Raw genomic sequence first — 16,508 nt, forward strand, 5'->3', positions numbered from 1 at the left:
GTATTAAATCTCATATGCCAATTATACGCCCCACTAGTCCTGTCCAAGAATGCTCCCATTCTAACTTTTGTGTAAAATTAAATGCCTTAATACACCTGTCCCAGATAGCTGAAGACACGCCCCTTATCCCATTTCCTATAATTTTTCATACTAAATATTTGGCTATTTGACAAGGCACTAAGAGTTGTGGTGACACATAGAAAGTTTGAATGAAGATATGATATATACATGATCCCCTTTATTCTACACAGAAGCAACCATGTTGTCAGTGGATTCAGTATTTCCAAACCTGAAACATTTTTTTTCACCTGGACACTTGTAATAAAACAGAGACATACAGTAAATGGATAGTATTTCAAAGCCAAATGAATAAATACCCTGCAAATGATCTTGGTGGATCCAATAATGTTTATTGAAAATTGTATAAAACTCTGGTCCGACTGCATCTGGAGTATTCTGTCCAGTTCTGGTCGCCAGTCCTCAGGAGGGATGTGTTGGAGCTGGAGAGAGTCCAGAGAAGGGCAACTAAACGAATTAGGGGATTGGAGGACCTTAACTTTGAAGAGCATTTACAATTGCTTAATTTATTCTCCCTGGAGAATAGATGCCTGAGAGGGGATATGATAGCAATTTATAAATATCTCAATGGTCATCTCAGCATAGAAAAAAAGCTATTCAGTTGCAAGGATTGTATGAGGACTCGAGGGCATACAATTCGATTAGAGGAGAAGCGTTTTGACCTCAGGCAATGCAGGGGGTTCTTTACTGTTGGGGGCTATAAGAGTGTGGAATTTTCTACCACAAGAGGTAGTTTCTGCGGGGAGTATGGCTACTTTCAAAAGACTCTTGGACGTACATCTCAAAGATCAGAACATTAAGGGGTATGAGAGATGATTACGGCCACACGCGCCTACACAGGTTGAACTGGATGGACTATTGTCTTTATTCAAGACAATAAATGTTATCTATTCAAACATAGTTACTACTATGTAACTATGTTTGAATAGATAACATTTAACACCATTGTGGATTGTAACAATATGAATATAGACTATCAAAGTGAGCATATACTTAAATGTTAACGTTGAGTTGGATCACTCCTTTCCAAGACTCCAAATAAAATTCCCCCCAACTGCTAGATTTGTCCTGTCTCTCCCCTCACCTCACCCAACTTCCTTACATCCTAAACCGCAAACTCCGACAATTCTACCCCTGTACCCAACATGGAAACACCTATAGGTGGTCCATAGCCTCCTATTGCTGCAAACCACCCATACCACTGCTATAACGACCCGCTAAGCCATGTATACTTCCGCTTTCACATCAAAGTTTATAACGCGTTCTCTAGCTTGATCCGCATCTTGACACACTTCTCAGGTTCACCCTTCTCCCTGTTGCGATGGAAGTGCCCCTGCTTTTGTTGGTTTATGCATGGTTAACTTGTTATCATCTGCTGTTTTATCTTGTTGTACGATTCTCAATGTACACTTCATGTCCCTGCTAATTGTACACTATTATTATTCCTAAATAAAATATATTATGGGAAAAAAAATAAAAAACATTGAGCTGGGATAAATACATATTGATAGAGGGGGCCATGTTGGCCACATGAGTATCACGTGATCTCTGATAGCGGGAAGTATTAGCCAATATGAATTCTGAACTTCCCCTTCAGCAGGGATCACATTTTGCCATGAGGCTTGACACTTGAGGATAGGTCCACTTTAACAGTGTGCATGGCCATATTTCAATGATTAGTAGAGTGATATAATGAAAAATCTTTATTCAACTCATATGTATTCATGTGTTCTTTCACAGGAAAGCTACTCCCACTTGAATGACAGAAAATCTCCTTTTCCAAATAAAAAAAATGTTTTAACTTTTGTTTTTGTATGTCTGCACCTAATTAACAAACACGAACATAACAACGATCCACTAAAATAAGAGTGAAAACAGAATATTGGTCAGCTTGTCCTGAGAAATGGATGAACGCTTTCCCTTCAAGGCAGACATACTTCCTCCGGTAGTGAAGTAAGGAGTGGGATGGCAGCTTCAGAGCTTGCACCTTTTAAGGTCCAAGTCACCAGTAGCCACTTCAATATTTCTATCCTGACAGGTTTACATTAAGTAAAGTGGCAATGCTTGCAAACTTACTTCCCCATTCCTGAAATATAAGAAGAGCATGGTGTGGCAGCTCAATGTTGACAATGACTACCTTTGATGCGGATGCCAATAGCCTTTTAACAGGCGACAAGGCCCTGTCTATCTAGAATGCTACATATGTAGTTCTATAGCGGAGGCCCTAGAGGGAGGATCCTTTTTTTGAAACTCCCCACTCTGGACTTGATGACAAGAGTATGGGAAAGTGTGAAGAAAAAATTGAACTACACTGATTTCACGGAGTTCTCCCCTCCTATGGAAAAACAACAAATTACCTGAATTTACAGAAGATAGGGGTAATAAGAGAGTGGGAAGAACGTGGTATAACTTTCATCACCCAATTATATCAAACTGACACATTACTCTCCTTTCAGGAATTGAAAGAACAATATGCCTTACCGAACGCATCTTTTTTTAGATACTTACAGATTAGACATGCTTTAGAGATCCAGTTTAAAGGGAAGACCCCAGAATGGACCCCAATGCCAACACTTAAAACCATTTTTAAAACAGAAACACGGAAAGGTCTAGTTTCAAAAATATACCGACAAATCGATAAGAGTACAAGGGGTGATACAGAAATAAACAGCAGTAGGAAAAACTGGGAAAAGGACCTAGGTGAAATTTCCGAGTTACAATGGAGTAAAGTACTGGAAGTCGCCCCTTTGGTTTCTCTTTCCCCATCTCAAAGAATGTCTCACTTATTTTGATATATAGAGCCTATTATACCCCATACAAACTCTTTCATTTCGGACGCCGATTAGACTCAAAGTGCCCTAGATGTTGACACCTGAAAGGGGATGTAATTCATATGTTTTGGAGATGCCCGAAGCTGTTCCGATACTGGAAGGGGGTGAAACAGATTATTGATCGGGTATTTGGAACCTCCATCTTGTTGGAGGCGAAGCATTGTCTTTTGGGATTAGAGGAAGAGAGAAGAATACCAGACGACATTCAGATCCCCGTTTTGAGGTGCCTGTACCAAGCAAGGAAGTTGATTGCCTTGCGTTGGCAGATGGTTTCACCCCCGACCAGCGAGGAATGGACAAATATTATGAACATCATACATGGTCATAATAAAAGCAAAAGCGGTTTATATAAAACAAGGTGCATTAAAGAAATTTGATAAGATTTGGAGACTCTGGTGGGAGGATAGAGGGATTACAATGTAAAAACCATTAATACAGAAATACAGTTAATAAGCTAATAGCGACCCCCTATACCAAATATGGCTTTTATGTAAGTGCAAGTAGGATGAATGAGGTTTGATTGTGTATGTAGAGAGGCACAATGGATTGTGTGGAAAAGAGTATAGTAGATTGATAATTATTTCACCAGATAATTACTAATTATTTCACCAGATAATTTTAAGTCTATTGATATAGTTATCACAGAGAGTGGAAAGGAGGTGATTACTATTTTAATAATACTACAGGGTAGGGGGGTGAATGAAGGATGGGTTGTTCATTTATATTTCTTGAGTTGTATGTTTTCTTGCTTATTTTTTGTAAATCTGGAAAAATTTTCAATAAAGAGATGAAGTGAAAAAAAAAAAAAAAACATATGTAGTTCACAAATAAACAAATGTTAGGAACTTTCTTTCATAAAACAAGTTGGCCCTCATTTTATAGAACTACCTATTGACTGTGGTTTATTTTCAAATGTTTGCCATCTGTCAGCTATAAAGAGGTTATAAGCACAATACCTGAGGGAATAAGTAATATGTAAACTGCCCGGTTCCCAGAATGTGACACTTGTATTTCCCGTAGTCAGTGCATTAGATGAGGGAGGTATTATATGGTTATGACTTCCTCCATGTGTCATTCTACCGCAGAGGTATTGTATAGACATATGTAAATGCTTCACAGAATACTGAAACGGGCCAATTCGGCCACTGGATCATGGCTCAAAATCAAACAACATTTTTAGGTAAACATTTTGTTATACCTGAAGGGTTTCACATGTACTGTTACTTTAAGGCTGACTCCACCCAGGAGCGATGACAAGGGTCAAGGGGCAGAGTGGCCATCTTAGAGACATGTAAGAGATGCATTGATATACAGAGCTGTCCTGTAATGCATGCTGGAGTGTACAGTGAGTCCTGAATAAACATCCGTTGTTCCAGATCAGAGTCCTGTGTCTCTCACAACAGGGAGAACATAACACATTTATTGACAGAATGTCTGCTGCCATTGGTGAAAATGTTGGTTGCCTGCCTGTTAGCTATACTTTTCTAAGTTATCTTCCAGGACTCTAGCTTGAGAGATGGTTCTGCCCACCTGCAAACTTGGGCCTGTTTCACAAGGGGCTTCAGCTTATATAAGAGCAATGTGAACAGCAAGCTTTTACAAAGTATTTACAGAGCTTTTAGTAAAGCTGTTTTGAACCTTTAACCACTTTACCACCGGAGGATTTTGCTGTCTTACGTCTGGGCCACTTTTTGTGATTCGGCACTGTGCGAATTTAACTGACAATTGCGCTGTCATGCAACGCCGTATCCAAACGAAATTTACGTCCTTTTTTCCCCACAAACAGAGCTTTCTTTTGGTGGTATTTGATCAGCTGTGCAATTTTTACTTTTTGCGCTATAAATAAATAGCGACAATTTTGAAAAAAATAACAATATTTTTCACATTTTTTTATATGAAATCCCCCCCCCCCCCAAAAAAAAATGTAAAAATCAAAATTTTTTATCATTTTAGGCCAATTTGTTTTCTGCTACCTATGTTTGGTAAAAAAAATCGTAATAAGCGTATTTTGATTGGTTTGCGCAAAAGTTATTGCATTTACTAACTAAGGGAAAGATTTCTGTCGTTTTTGGTGTTTTTTTTTTTAACAAGTAATGGGGGCGATCTGCGATTTTTTTTTTTTTTTTTTTTTTTTTTTTTTTTTTTTTTTGCGGGACTGCGACATTGTGGCGGACAGATTGGACCCTTGACTGACATTTTTGACACTTTTGGGGGTACCAGTGACATTACTACAGTAATCAGTGCTATAAATATGCACTGTTACTGTAAAAATGACACTGGCAGGGAAGGGGTTAATTTTTATTGGTGATCAAGGGGTTAATGTATGCCTTGTGCTTACTAACGTGTGTGGGGGGAGGGGACTGCATGACAAAGTTACAGATCGCAGGTTCAGCTATGCTGAACCCTGCAATCTGACCCTGCCTGTCACTTAGGAGATCCGCCCGCTTTGTTTACACAAGCGGGTGGATCTCCACACTTGATTCCCCGACGATCGGGGAAGAGCGACGGTGATCACCACCGCTCCTCCCCCTGGCCCGACTCCCGCTGTGACTGAATACAGCTCCGCCGAGAGAGGGGAATGTCAGCGACGTAGGTCTACGTCGCCAGACGTTATCGAGCCACTTTGCCGCAGTAGAGCTCTAGTGAGCAGCGGTAAAGTGGTTAAAGTACCATTCAGCTCCTGTTTGTGAATGTTGAACGTTTAAAGGATACGTTCTCCTTTTCGGGCAGAATTTCCCATTTCATAATAAATAGAAGCCTTTTCTAATGCCATTTCTAGCCCAGCTGTCCCAATGTGCTTTTTTCTCACCTTATCCACAGGAGGTTTAAATCTTGTCAGTGTATTTGATTTTTTTTAAAAGGATTTTCAGATTCTATCATTTCCTGTAGATTGTCCCTCAACATTCACTTCCTGTAGATCTCCCAGAAGCCTTAACTTCCTAATTGCATCACAGAAGAGGGGGTGATAAGGTGTGTTCACCACTCTGCACCACAGCTCCCTCATTACAATACTAGCTTCCAACAACTTTCTATACAATCTGATTGTAGAATCTCCTTTAGATCTCCCATCAGCTGTACAATCTCCTTTAAATCTCCCATCAGCTATGTAGTACAAGGGCCTGTATGATTTGATACAAATTGAATGGATTGGTCAGACAGGTCCTCCAATTCTATAGTTCAGGTAAATTGTGATGGAACCTTCCAGCACTCGCCTTGGGAGCCTTCATCATGTTATAGCTTCCTTCAGTTTGGACCCAGGAACTAGATGTTATAGTTGAGCACCCAAGACTAAGCGACACTAGCGTAGATGCAAATTGGAACTCACTTTTTTGAAAACTCACACAGAATTTATATACCACATAAGAGCTTGATCATGTTATGCAAACAGGAATATAATTAACATAGCTAAGGAACAGACAACAAACATAATAGTAAACCACATCTAGCAACTATTATCTGACAATGATCTAATTAACTTAAACTAATTAACAACTTGCCACCCAGACAGTTCGGTGCCTACAACCCTTAAGAAAAAATACATTACACATTATTATAAGTATAAACACATAACATCCCACAATGGTTTGGTTACAGCATAAAGTGGTCTCAATGTGACTCATATCTCCAAGAAATGATTAGACAGACAGAAACAATAGGTGACTCAAATAACAATGGGAAGGCACACAATGGGAGAGACATACTTAACAGAAAATTTCATATTCCCATCGCACACCTTCCTGGATATAGGCACATGAGTTGTGGGTGCTGCAGCGATCCCCAGCTGGACACTGGATCTATCACGGATGCATACATATTCACCAGCACACCAAGGATCTTGCACAGTAGTCCGGAGAAACTTTTTATTACATCCTGATGTGATCCTTTTGGAATAAAAAGTTTCTCTGGACTACGGTGCAAGATCCTTGGCGTGCTGGTGAATATGTATGTATACTTAACAGAAAAACACTTAACACCTTAATAAACAGACTATAGCAGGAGACCCCAGTATTGGGTTGCTTTGAGCTGATCATATTAATATCTGCTCTGCGTCTCACAGTCTAAAACAGTCATTGCTGCTTTGAGCATAGAGGGCCCAAATATGTATCCCGGGCCTTGTATCCCAGAGTCTGTGTGTTTCGGGGAGGCAACCCCGAATCCAAAGCAAGAGCACTCTAAGGGTCCCCAAGGCACACACCTCCCAAAGAGTAGTGTTCCCTTAAAAGACAGGTCCCATGGTAAGTAGGCAAGAGGCCACCCTGCAGTCCCTTCCGAAAGGCCCTGTCCTGGTTTGGTCTGTCACATGAATCTAAAGGAAATTGTACAGAGATTGTAAAATCAGATTGCATAGTGTTTTACCATCTTTATACAAGAACATAGGAGAGAATGGAGGGAGTCACTCAGTTGTAAGGCCCTGTTCACATCTCCACATGTGAAAACTCACATTCCTGCATGGGTTTGTTTTGGAGCATTTTCACTTGTCACACATAGTGACGCAAGTGAATGGGCTGCGTTACATGCAAATATCACCCAGAGAAGCTCAAAAACTTTTGGAGCAGAGCATGGTGTGTTACCGTAGTTTATGACGTGTTTCTGAAAAGCATGGTAAAACGCAAATTTTTTGTGCAGTTTTTCCATGTGTTTGGAAACACACAGATGTGAACAAAGCCTTATTGTTCTTGTGAACACACCAATTTCACTTTCAGGCCCCATTTACACCTTTAGTAGTGGGAGAGCATGTTTTTTTGGCTCATTTTTCCAGTGACACATAGGGCAGCCCATTGACTTCAATGGGATGTGCTACTCGTGGCAAAGTAGCTCATGGGACGTTTTAGAGTGGTGCGAGTTGCATGTTTTTTACTGGGTTTGTCACCTGCTTTTTCATGTGGCAAAATGTCTATTTGCTTCGGTTTTTGGTGTACCGTTAACAATTAATGACACTGGAAGCGCAACTAGGTAATTTTAGGTGTATAAATGTGGCCATACACTATACAATCTGATTCTACAATCACTGTACAGTCTCCTTTAGATTTACCAAACCTACACTACTCAAAAAATTTAAAGGAACACTTTTTCTCAGAGTATAGCATCAAGTCAATTAAACTCCTGGGATATTGATCTCGTCAGTTAAGTAGCAAAGGGGGTTGGTATTTAGTTTCAGCTGCTTTGGTGTTATGAAATTACCAACAGATGCACTAGATAGGCAACAATGGGATGACCTCCAAAAAAGGGATGGTTTTGCAGGTGGAAACCGATGGCATTTTTTTCCCTACTCATCTTTTCTGACTGTTTTTCCCTCGTTGTTTATTTGGCTAGTGTCAGTGTCACTACTGGTAGCATGAGGCAATACCTGGATCCTATAGAGCAGGGGCGTCAAACTCAATTTAATCGCAGGCTGCATCAGCATTATGGTCATCCTCAGAGGGCCGGTGCTATCTGTAGCCCACCACTATCAGAAGTCAAGTGCCCCCACCCTTCTTTACATCACAGTGCATCCCCTTTACCAGAAGCTGGAGGCAGAACTGGGAAGCAACTGCGGGGTCTGGAGGAGGGGTGAAGTCAGCTGCCGGAGTCTGCTGAATGCTGAGACCAGAGGAAGCAAAGAGGAAGGGGGTGCTGCGGCTCCACAGAGAGATGCAGGATCTTTAGGAGGAGTTGTGTCCTCCTCTCTGCTGCCAACTGCTCTGCTGCCAACTGCTGAGTTGGGGGGGTCCTCTCTGCAGCTGCAGGGGGAAGCACAGGATCTGGCAGGGGAGTTCTGTCCGTCTGCTGAGACAAGGTGGGGCAGAGATGAGGGAGATGCAGCAGCTGCAGGAGAGGTGCAAGGGCCATATGAAATGACCCGCAGGCCTAGTGTTTGACACCTGTGCTACAGACCAGGTTGCACCTCAGTCTGTTCAGGAGCTCAGTGATGCCCTGGTCCAGGTTGGGGAGAAAATACCTCAGGAAACCATCTGTCGTCTCATTAGGAGCATGCCCCAACATTGTCAGGCATGCATAAAAGCACTTGGGGGGGCATACAGACTGATTATCATTTTGAGTTGCTGCAATGAAAGTTACTGCAGCAAAATGGACTAGCCTACTGCATTATTTTTTCACTTTGATTTTCGGGGTGTCTTTGAATTCAGCCCTTTGTAGGTTGAGAATTTTCATTTCCAGCAAACAATGTGGCATCCTTTCATTCCTAACACATTACCAGGCCAGTCCATATCAGTATAGATATCTATCATGATATTTTTCCTCTTTGAAATCTGATGTGTTTTCAATGTGTTCCTTTAATTTTGTTTGAGCAGTGTATATTATTATAGCAGTGTATATTAAGGCCCTGCCTGATTGGATAGATGGAGGACACACCATCTATCCAATCAGGCAGGGCCTTGCACTACATCAGGGGTGTCCCATGGGCTGCATGCGGCCCAAGGGAATTTAGCATGCAGCCTGAGCCCATATGGGGGGACGCTGGGAAAACCAGGAAAATGCACACGTGGAGAAATGCCGGGGATGCACTGAAAACTTAGTAGATGGGTGAAGGTGTGCTAATGACGACAGCTGGTAAAGTCCTTCCTGTGTCTTACTGTGCCTCCTCATCAGTGCAGCCTCATCAGCGCACATCAATGAAGGAGGAAAATTACCTGTTTTCAAAAATGTTATAACAAACTATGAAAATTCTTTTTATCTTCAAAATTTTCGATCTTTTTTTATTTATTTCGCAAAAAAAAAAAAAAAACCTGTAGTGATAAAACATCACCAAAAGAAAGCTGTATTTGTGTGAAAAAAATGATAAAAATACCATATGGGTACAGCCAGGGCAGCCATCAGAAGTTTTGGGACCACCAACATTCCACAGGGCCCAATGGCCATCTCACCAAGTCCTTCAGTGCCCCACTTTTATTTAACACTCCTACAACTTAATATATGAAAATGAAGAGTGTATTCCAAGTCATCAGTGCTTTCAAGATTTAACAGTAAGCAATTATATTTTGGCCAAAAAATATGAAGCCTGCCACCACAAAATGTCACCTCTCCTTCCTTTGCATGCCCATTTCACAGGGGGGGGGGGTAACATTTTCACCCTACCTTCATTCACATGGCCATTTCATTCCAATCCAGCAAAGAGGAAGCTCCATATATTCAGCAAAGAGACATCCCTATCCGGGAAATAGACATCCCAATTCAGCAAAGAGACATCCCCTCCAGCAAAAGGACAGCCCCCATCAAAGAGACAGCACCTCCATCAAAGAGACAGCTCAATCCAGCAAAAAACACATCCAGATCCAGTACCTCCAGCAGTTTGGGACACCAGGGCGGCTGGGCCCCTAGTGATGCGGGGGCCCCCTAAGTGTGTATGGGCTGTCCCCCCTCTGATGGCAGCCCTGGGTACAGTGTTCCATGACTGCGCAATTGTCATTCAAAGTGTGACAGCACTGAAAGCAGAAAATTATCCTGGACAAAAAAAAGAAGGTAAAAGTGCCCCATAGGCAAGTGGCTAAAAGCCCTCTAGTAGCTCCAAGCCCTCAGTTTAGGGATTCCTGTATACACACCTGTGCTCGGCTTTGTTTAGGTTTTCCCATGTGATCTTCCTGGAGTTGGCAGAGACCCCGTTTGTGGGTGGGAATCACAGGTTTAAGAGGGAGGGGCATGGGAACGGTGTCTGCTGAAGGGTAGCAGAGCAGAGCACCTCACCCTTCTTGCCATTGTTCAGAGACCTTAGGAATTCTCCATTGGCAGCTAATCTCCCCTTCTCATAGATATTCATGCTAGTGTTTCTGACAGGATGAAGCACATGTTTCTACCTTAATCTCCCTGGCAGTAATCCAGAGAGTGGCTTGGGGGGTTCATCTATCAGAATACCGCTACCTATCAGATTCTGCAACTGGAAGTGATGTTGGTACAAGAAAACGTACTGCGCATGCGCCATGCGCTCCAACATGGCCGCTATGCGTTCCAATAGCTTTCCTAATGTGACCGAATATAAATCAGCAGCAGACATGTACTTACACCCAAGCAACTCTTGAATTTCAGACTAATTTCAGCAGTAAACTCACCTTCTGAAATAGGCAATTTCACAGCGACAGAGTGAAATAGTCTATTTCACTATAAAATCAGTTTGTCACTGAGCAGTGCGGGGTGTAGCAAGATGGCCGTCGCCACCTTCTACCTGCAGGTTTCTCGCTATATTTACTATATTACAATAATAATAGAAAGGTAATACTGTTATTTAGTCTATAAGGTGAGTTTACTGCTAAAATAAAAGTAAAATTCAAGACTTGCGTGAGCGTAAGAAGATGTCTGCCGCTGCTTCCTGTTCTGTCACATTAGGAAAGCTATTGGAACGCTTAGCGGCCATGTTAGAATGCATGGCGCATGCGCAGTAAGTTTTTCTCATCCGAACGCCAAATCCGGTTGCAGAATCTAATAGGTAGCGGTATTCTGATAGAACACCGGCATCCGTCTTCCGGGTTCCCTTCTCTGCCAGCGCCGCAATGCAGGGTGGCGGAAGAGGGGAGGGAAATTCAAAAAAAGTGCACAAAACATGACATGATACATTGTAATCTGTTAGGATTACATTACTGTATCAAATCATTTCACCTCTGTTTTGTCCCTAGTGCTTTGTCCAGTGCCCTGCCTGCTCTTTTACTGTTTTATTCCTTTTATTTTTATTGATAAATCATTAATTTATTATTATTTTATTAATTTTGTATTCACTTTTACTGTTTTTTTCCTAAGAATTACAGGCCTCCAATATAAAACAACAGATTACCGTGCAAAACGATGTACCACTTTGACATTCAAAAATACTGACACAATCAGCCCGCCAGGGAGGTTAATGTGTGTCTGGTGGGTGAACAAGGCACTGGTGCTCATGCATCATGTAATAGGGGGTTAGCTGGCTGGCATCCTGATACTGATAGTATTTTCAGGACCAAAGTGTGGTGGTGGTGCTACCTGGATCTTGACATTTAGCTGGGATCTTAGTTTTTCAGCCCTAAATAGGGTGTAGGCAGAATTTTTTTTTACAGAACAGAGGGCCAGCTAACCATGATAAAAAGGATGGCTTTACCTTTGAGGTTTTTATGGCTGTACACTGTAGCAGTATGGGGAAAGTGCTTTCTTGTCATACATTCCATATCCTCTTTTAGGCAGCTCCTGGGGTACAGCCTGGTGTTTTCAGCACACCAGCAGGAGAGAAAAACCCAAAACTACAAATCACACCATCCAAAGGACTGAAAGACATCCAATTTGGATGTCTTTCAGTCCTTTGGATGGTGTGATTTGTAGTTTTTTTTTCTATTTTCCTATATTTTCTTATACTTTTTTGAAATTCATACTTTGTCTACCCATTGCCCTTAAATGTCCCACCCAGAGGGTTTCTCCTGTTGCATGTAGGAAAGAAATGATGACACATAGTTTCATGGAAATTAAAATTATCAACCTACAGAGGGCTGAATTCAAAGACAACCCGAAAATCAAAGTGAAAAAAATTATGCAGCAGGCTAGTCCATTTTGCTGCAGCAACTTTCATTGCATCAATAGATTGTAAGGCCCCACGTGCTTGTATGCATGCCTGAAAACATTGGGGTATGCTTCTAATGAGACGACAGATGGTGCCCTGGGGTATTTCTTCCTAGATCTGGACCAGGGCATTACTGAGCTCCTGAACAGATTGAGGTGCAACCTGGCGGCGGCAAATGGACCGAAACAATGTCCTAGAGGTGTTCTATTGGTTTTAGGTCAGACGAGCATGGGGGCCATTCAGTGGTGTCAATTCCTTCATCCTCCAGGAACTGGCTGCATACTTTCGCCACATGAGGCTGGGCATTGTCGTGCACCAGAAGGAACCCAGGATCCACTACACCATCGTAGGGTCTGGCAATGGGTCCAAGGATTTCATCCCGACCCCTAATGGCAGTCAGGGTGCCATTGTCCAGCCTGTAGAGGTCTGTGGGTCCCTCCATGGATATGCCTCCCCAGATCATCATTGACCCACCACCAAATTGGTCATGCTGAATGATGTTACAGGTAGCATAACGTTCTCCATGGCTTCTCCAGACCCTTTCACGACTGTGACATGTGCTCTGGGTGAACCTGCTTCCTCTGAAAACACAGGGCACCATTGGCGGACCTACTAATTCTGGTGTTCAATGGCAAATGGCAAATAAGTTCCACAGTGCCGGGCAGTGAGTGCAGGGCCCACTGGAGGACGTAAGGCCCTCAGGCCACCCTCTTGAAGTCTGTATCTGATTGTTTGGTCAGAGACATTTCACACTAGTGGCCTGCTGAAGGTCATTTTGTAGGGCTCTGACAGTGCTCATCCTGTTCCTCCTTGCACAAAGGAGCAGATACCGGTCCTGCTGATGGGTTAACGGCCTTCTAATGCCTTGCCCAGCTCTCCTAGAGTAGCTGCCTATCTCCTGAAATCTCCTCCATGCTCTTAAGAATATGCTGGGAGAGACAACCTTCTGCCAATAGCATGTATTGATGTGCCATTCTGGAGGAGTTGGACTGCAACCTCTAAAGGGTCCAGGTATCACCTCATGCTACCAGTAGGGACACTGACCCCAGCCAAATGATAAACTAGTGAAAAACATTCAGAAAGATGAATAGTGGAAAGAAATGTCAGTGGCCTCTACCTGTAAAACCATTCCTGTTTTGGAGGTTGTCTCATTGTTGCCCATCTAGTGCACCTGTTTTTAATTTAATTAACACCAAAGCAGCTGAAATGTATTAAAAACCCCTCTGCTACTTAACTGACTGGATCAATATCCCAGGAGTTTACTTGACTTGATGCTATACTCTGATTAAAAAGTGTTCCTTTAATTTTTTGAGCAGTATATAAAAACATTATATTTCTTAGAATTGAAAGTAATCTTGGCTGCGTAAGGTGCTTAGAGAGCTGGGGGTGGAGACTGCAGGTGAGCATGTCATCAGGAGGCAGAGATACAGCAGTACACTGATCTTCTCAGTGAATAGCTATGTAGGGGGTGTGTCAGCACAAGCCTAAACATTGGATTACAGGCAGGCTGTGCTTCCAAGTGGAATGCAAAGAGAAGAGCGGACCACGCTGTGATTAATGGCATAATGTATTCAGTTTGTAACTGGAAAGCAGGGGGACTGGCAGGATCCCCAGGTAATTCACACAAAGGAAGCAATGCAAAGGGAACAATATATGTTTTCAAACAAGTACATGGTAACATATACACAAATTAGAAATATGAAATGTTGGGGTAAAATATACTTTTTTTTTTTCTTCTCTGTCTCCCTGTTCTTCTTCTCCCCAGCTTCTAAAAAATTCTAATTTTCTCGTCTTTTCCACTTTCTTAATCCAGTCTTTGCTCGAGGGGGGATCTTCTTTTTGCCAGTTAAGGGTTATTACACTTTTTGCCGCGTTCAATAAATGAGGGATTAGTGTTTTTTTACATTGTTTTACCAACATTTTTGTACCATGGAAGAGGCATACCCAAGGATATTCTGGGATATGTATTTTTGTAATTTTTATAATTAGATCTAAAACATCTCTCCAATATTTTTTTATTTTCGGCATTCCCACCATATATGAGCCATTGTGCCCACTACCCTACATCCCCGCCAACAGTATTTCGAACTTTCCGGTTGGTATTTCCCTACTTTGTCCGGGGTGTTATACCATCTGGATATAAGTTTATAATTCATTTCTGCTGTATTAATATCTACCGCGGATTCATTTACCAGCTTCATGCATTTTTCTAATTGAAAACCCCCACTACATGTCCCTAATTCCCTTTTCCATTTTTCTATGGGTGGAGGTACTGCCAGCTTTGTCTCTGCTATCAAGATTTTATAGATATTCGAAATGTTATTTGTTATCCTCTCAGAAACACACATTTGTTCAAATGGCAACAACCGCGTCATATCTCTTAATGGTTGCGGTAGTGAGGCAACAAAGTGTTTTAGCTGATAGTATCTCCACTCATTTACTTTCCAGTTCGTTTTATGTTTTAATTAAAAAAAAGTGATAATTTTTCCATTTTCTAATACATCTTTTAACCGTGCATCATCATCTCCAATCCATTTACCATACTCCTTCCCCTCTCCTGGGGCAAAACATTTTGTGTTATTTAGTGGAATCAATGGTGAATTATATTTCCATTTTTCTCTTGTGTGTATCGTGTTCCATATTTTAAGTGCTTGGCGTGTAATTATATGTGTATTTAAGTCTAGCCTTCTAAACTGTGGTGGAATCCACATAATTTTCCCTAGGTGTGTGTTACTCATAATATTTTCTATTTTTACCCAACTTTTTTCACTCTCTTTTCTACCCCATTCCAACACCCGTGTAAGAACTGAAGCTTGGTAATATTTTTTGAAATCGGGAAGAGCTAACCCCCCTTGCGGTTTACTTTTACTTAAGGTTGCGTACTGTATTCTTGGTTTTTTATTTTTCCAGATGAACCGGGTTATTAGTTTCAATATCTTAAAGAATTCCTGTGGGATTGGTATTGGTAACATTTGGAATTTATATGCTATTTTTGGGAGGATTGCCATTTTTATAATATTTATTCTCCCTATCCATGATATGGGCCTTGATGTTATTCTATTAAGTTCTGTTCTTATTTCATTTAATATTGGCAAGAAGTTTGCTTTATACAGTTCCTCTGGGGTAGATGTTAATTTAATTCCTAAATATTTTAATTCATCCTTTCTCCAGACAAAGGGGAATTTCGTTTTTTAATCTCTCTTCCTCCTGTTTATTCAGTTTGACACTCATTATCTCAGATTTTGCTTGGTTAATTTTTAAGTTAGATAGTTCTCTGTATTGTTTCAGGATTTTTATTATATTTGGCAAGGTGATCCTAGGGTTGGAGACGTAGAGCAGGACATCGTCTGCAAAAGCTGCAACCTTATGCTCCACCTCTCCAATTTCCACTCCTCTAATATCTGGGCACCCTCTTATTGTTGCTAGTAGAGGTTCCAGTGAGAGCACAAATAGCATTGGTGATAGGGGGCATCCTTGTCTCGTTCCGTTATACATCTCAAATGGTTCTGAGAGTATCCCATTAATTTTTACTCTTGCCGTAGGGTGGGTATAAAGCGTTCTAATCCATGCCATCATTCTAGGCCCTATTCCCAACTCCATTAAAGTTCTCATCATAAATTTCCAGTTGACCCTATCGAATGCTTTTTCAGCATCTATCGGTGGTATCACACTTGGGAACCTATTTTTTACCATCTGTTTCATTAAGAGAATTGTCCTTACTCCATTATCTCTTCCCTGTCTCCCAGGTATAAAGCCCACTTGGTTGCTATGTACCCACTCCTGCATCAACCCTTTCAACCTTGTTGCTAATATCTTTGTAAACAGTTTTGTATCTGCATTTAGGAGTGAGATAGGCCTATAACTAGAGCACAGTATTGGGTCCTTCTCTTCCTTTTTAAAATAATGGTAATGGTTGCCAGGAGAGCTTATTTACTCATTTCGAACTGAGATCCTAGCCCATTCAGATAGCCCTTCAACCTCGGAATCAAAGTTCTCTATATTTCTTATAATAATTAATTGTGAACCCATCCGGGCCGGGGCTCTTGCCCGAGGTGGTAAAATATACTTTAACTTCCCTAGCCTTATAC

This window comes from Pelophylax lessonae, assembly GCF_965119305.1.
Source record: "Pelophylax lessonae genome assembly, chromosome: 10".
Lineage (NCBI taxonomy): Eukaryota > Metazoa > Chordata > Amphibia > Anura > Ranidae > Pelophylax > Pelophylax lessonae.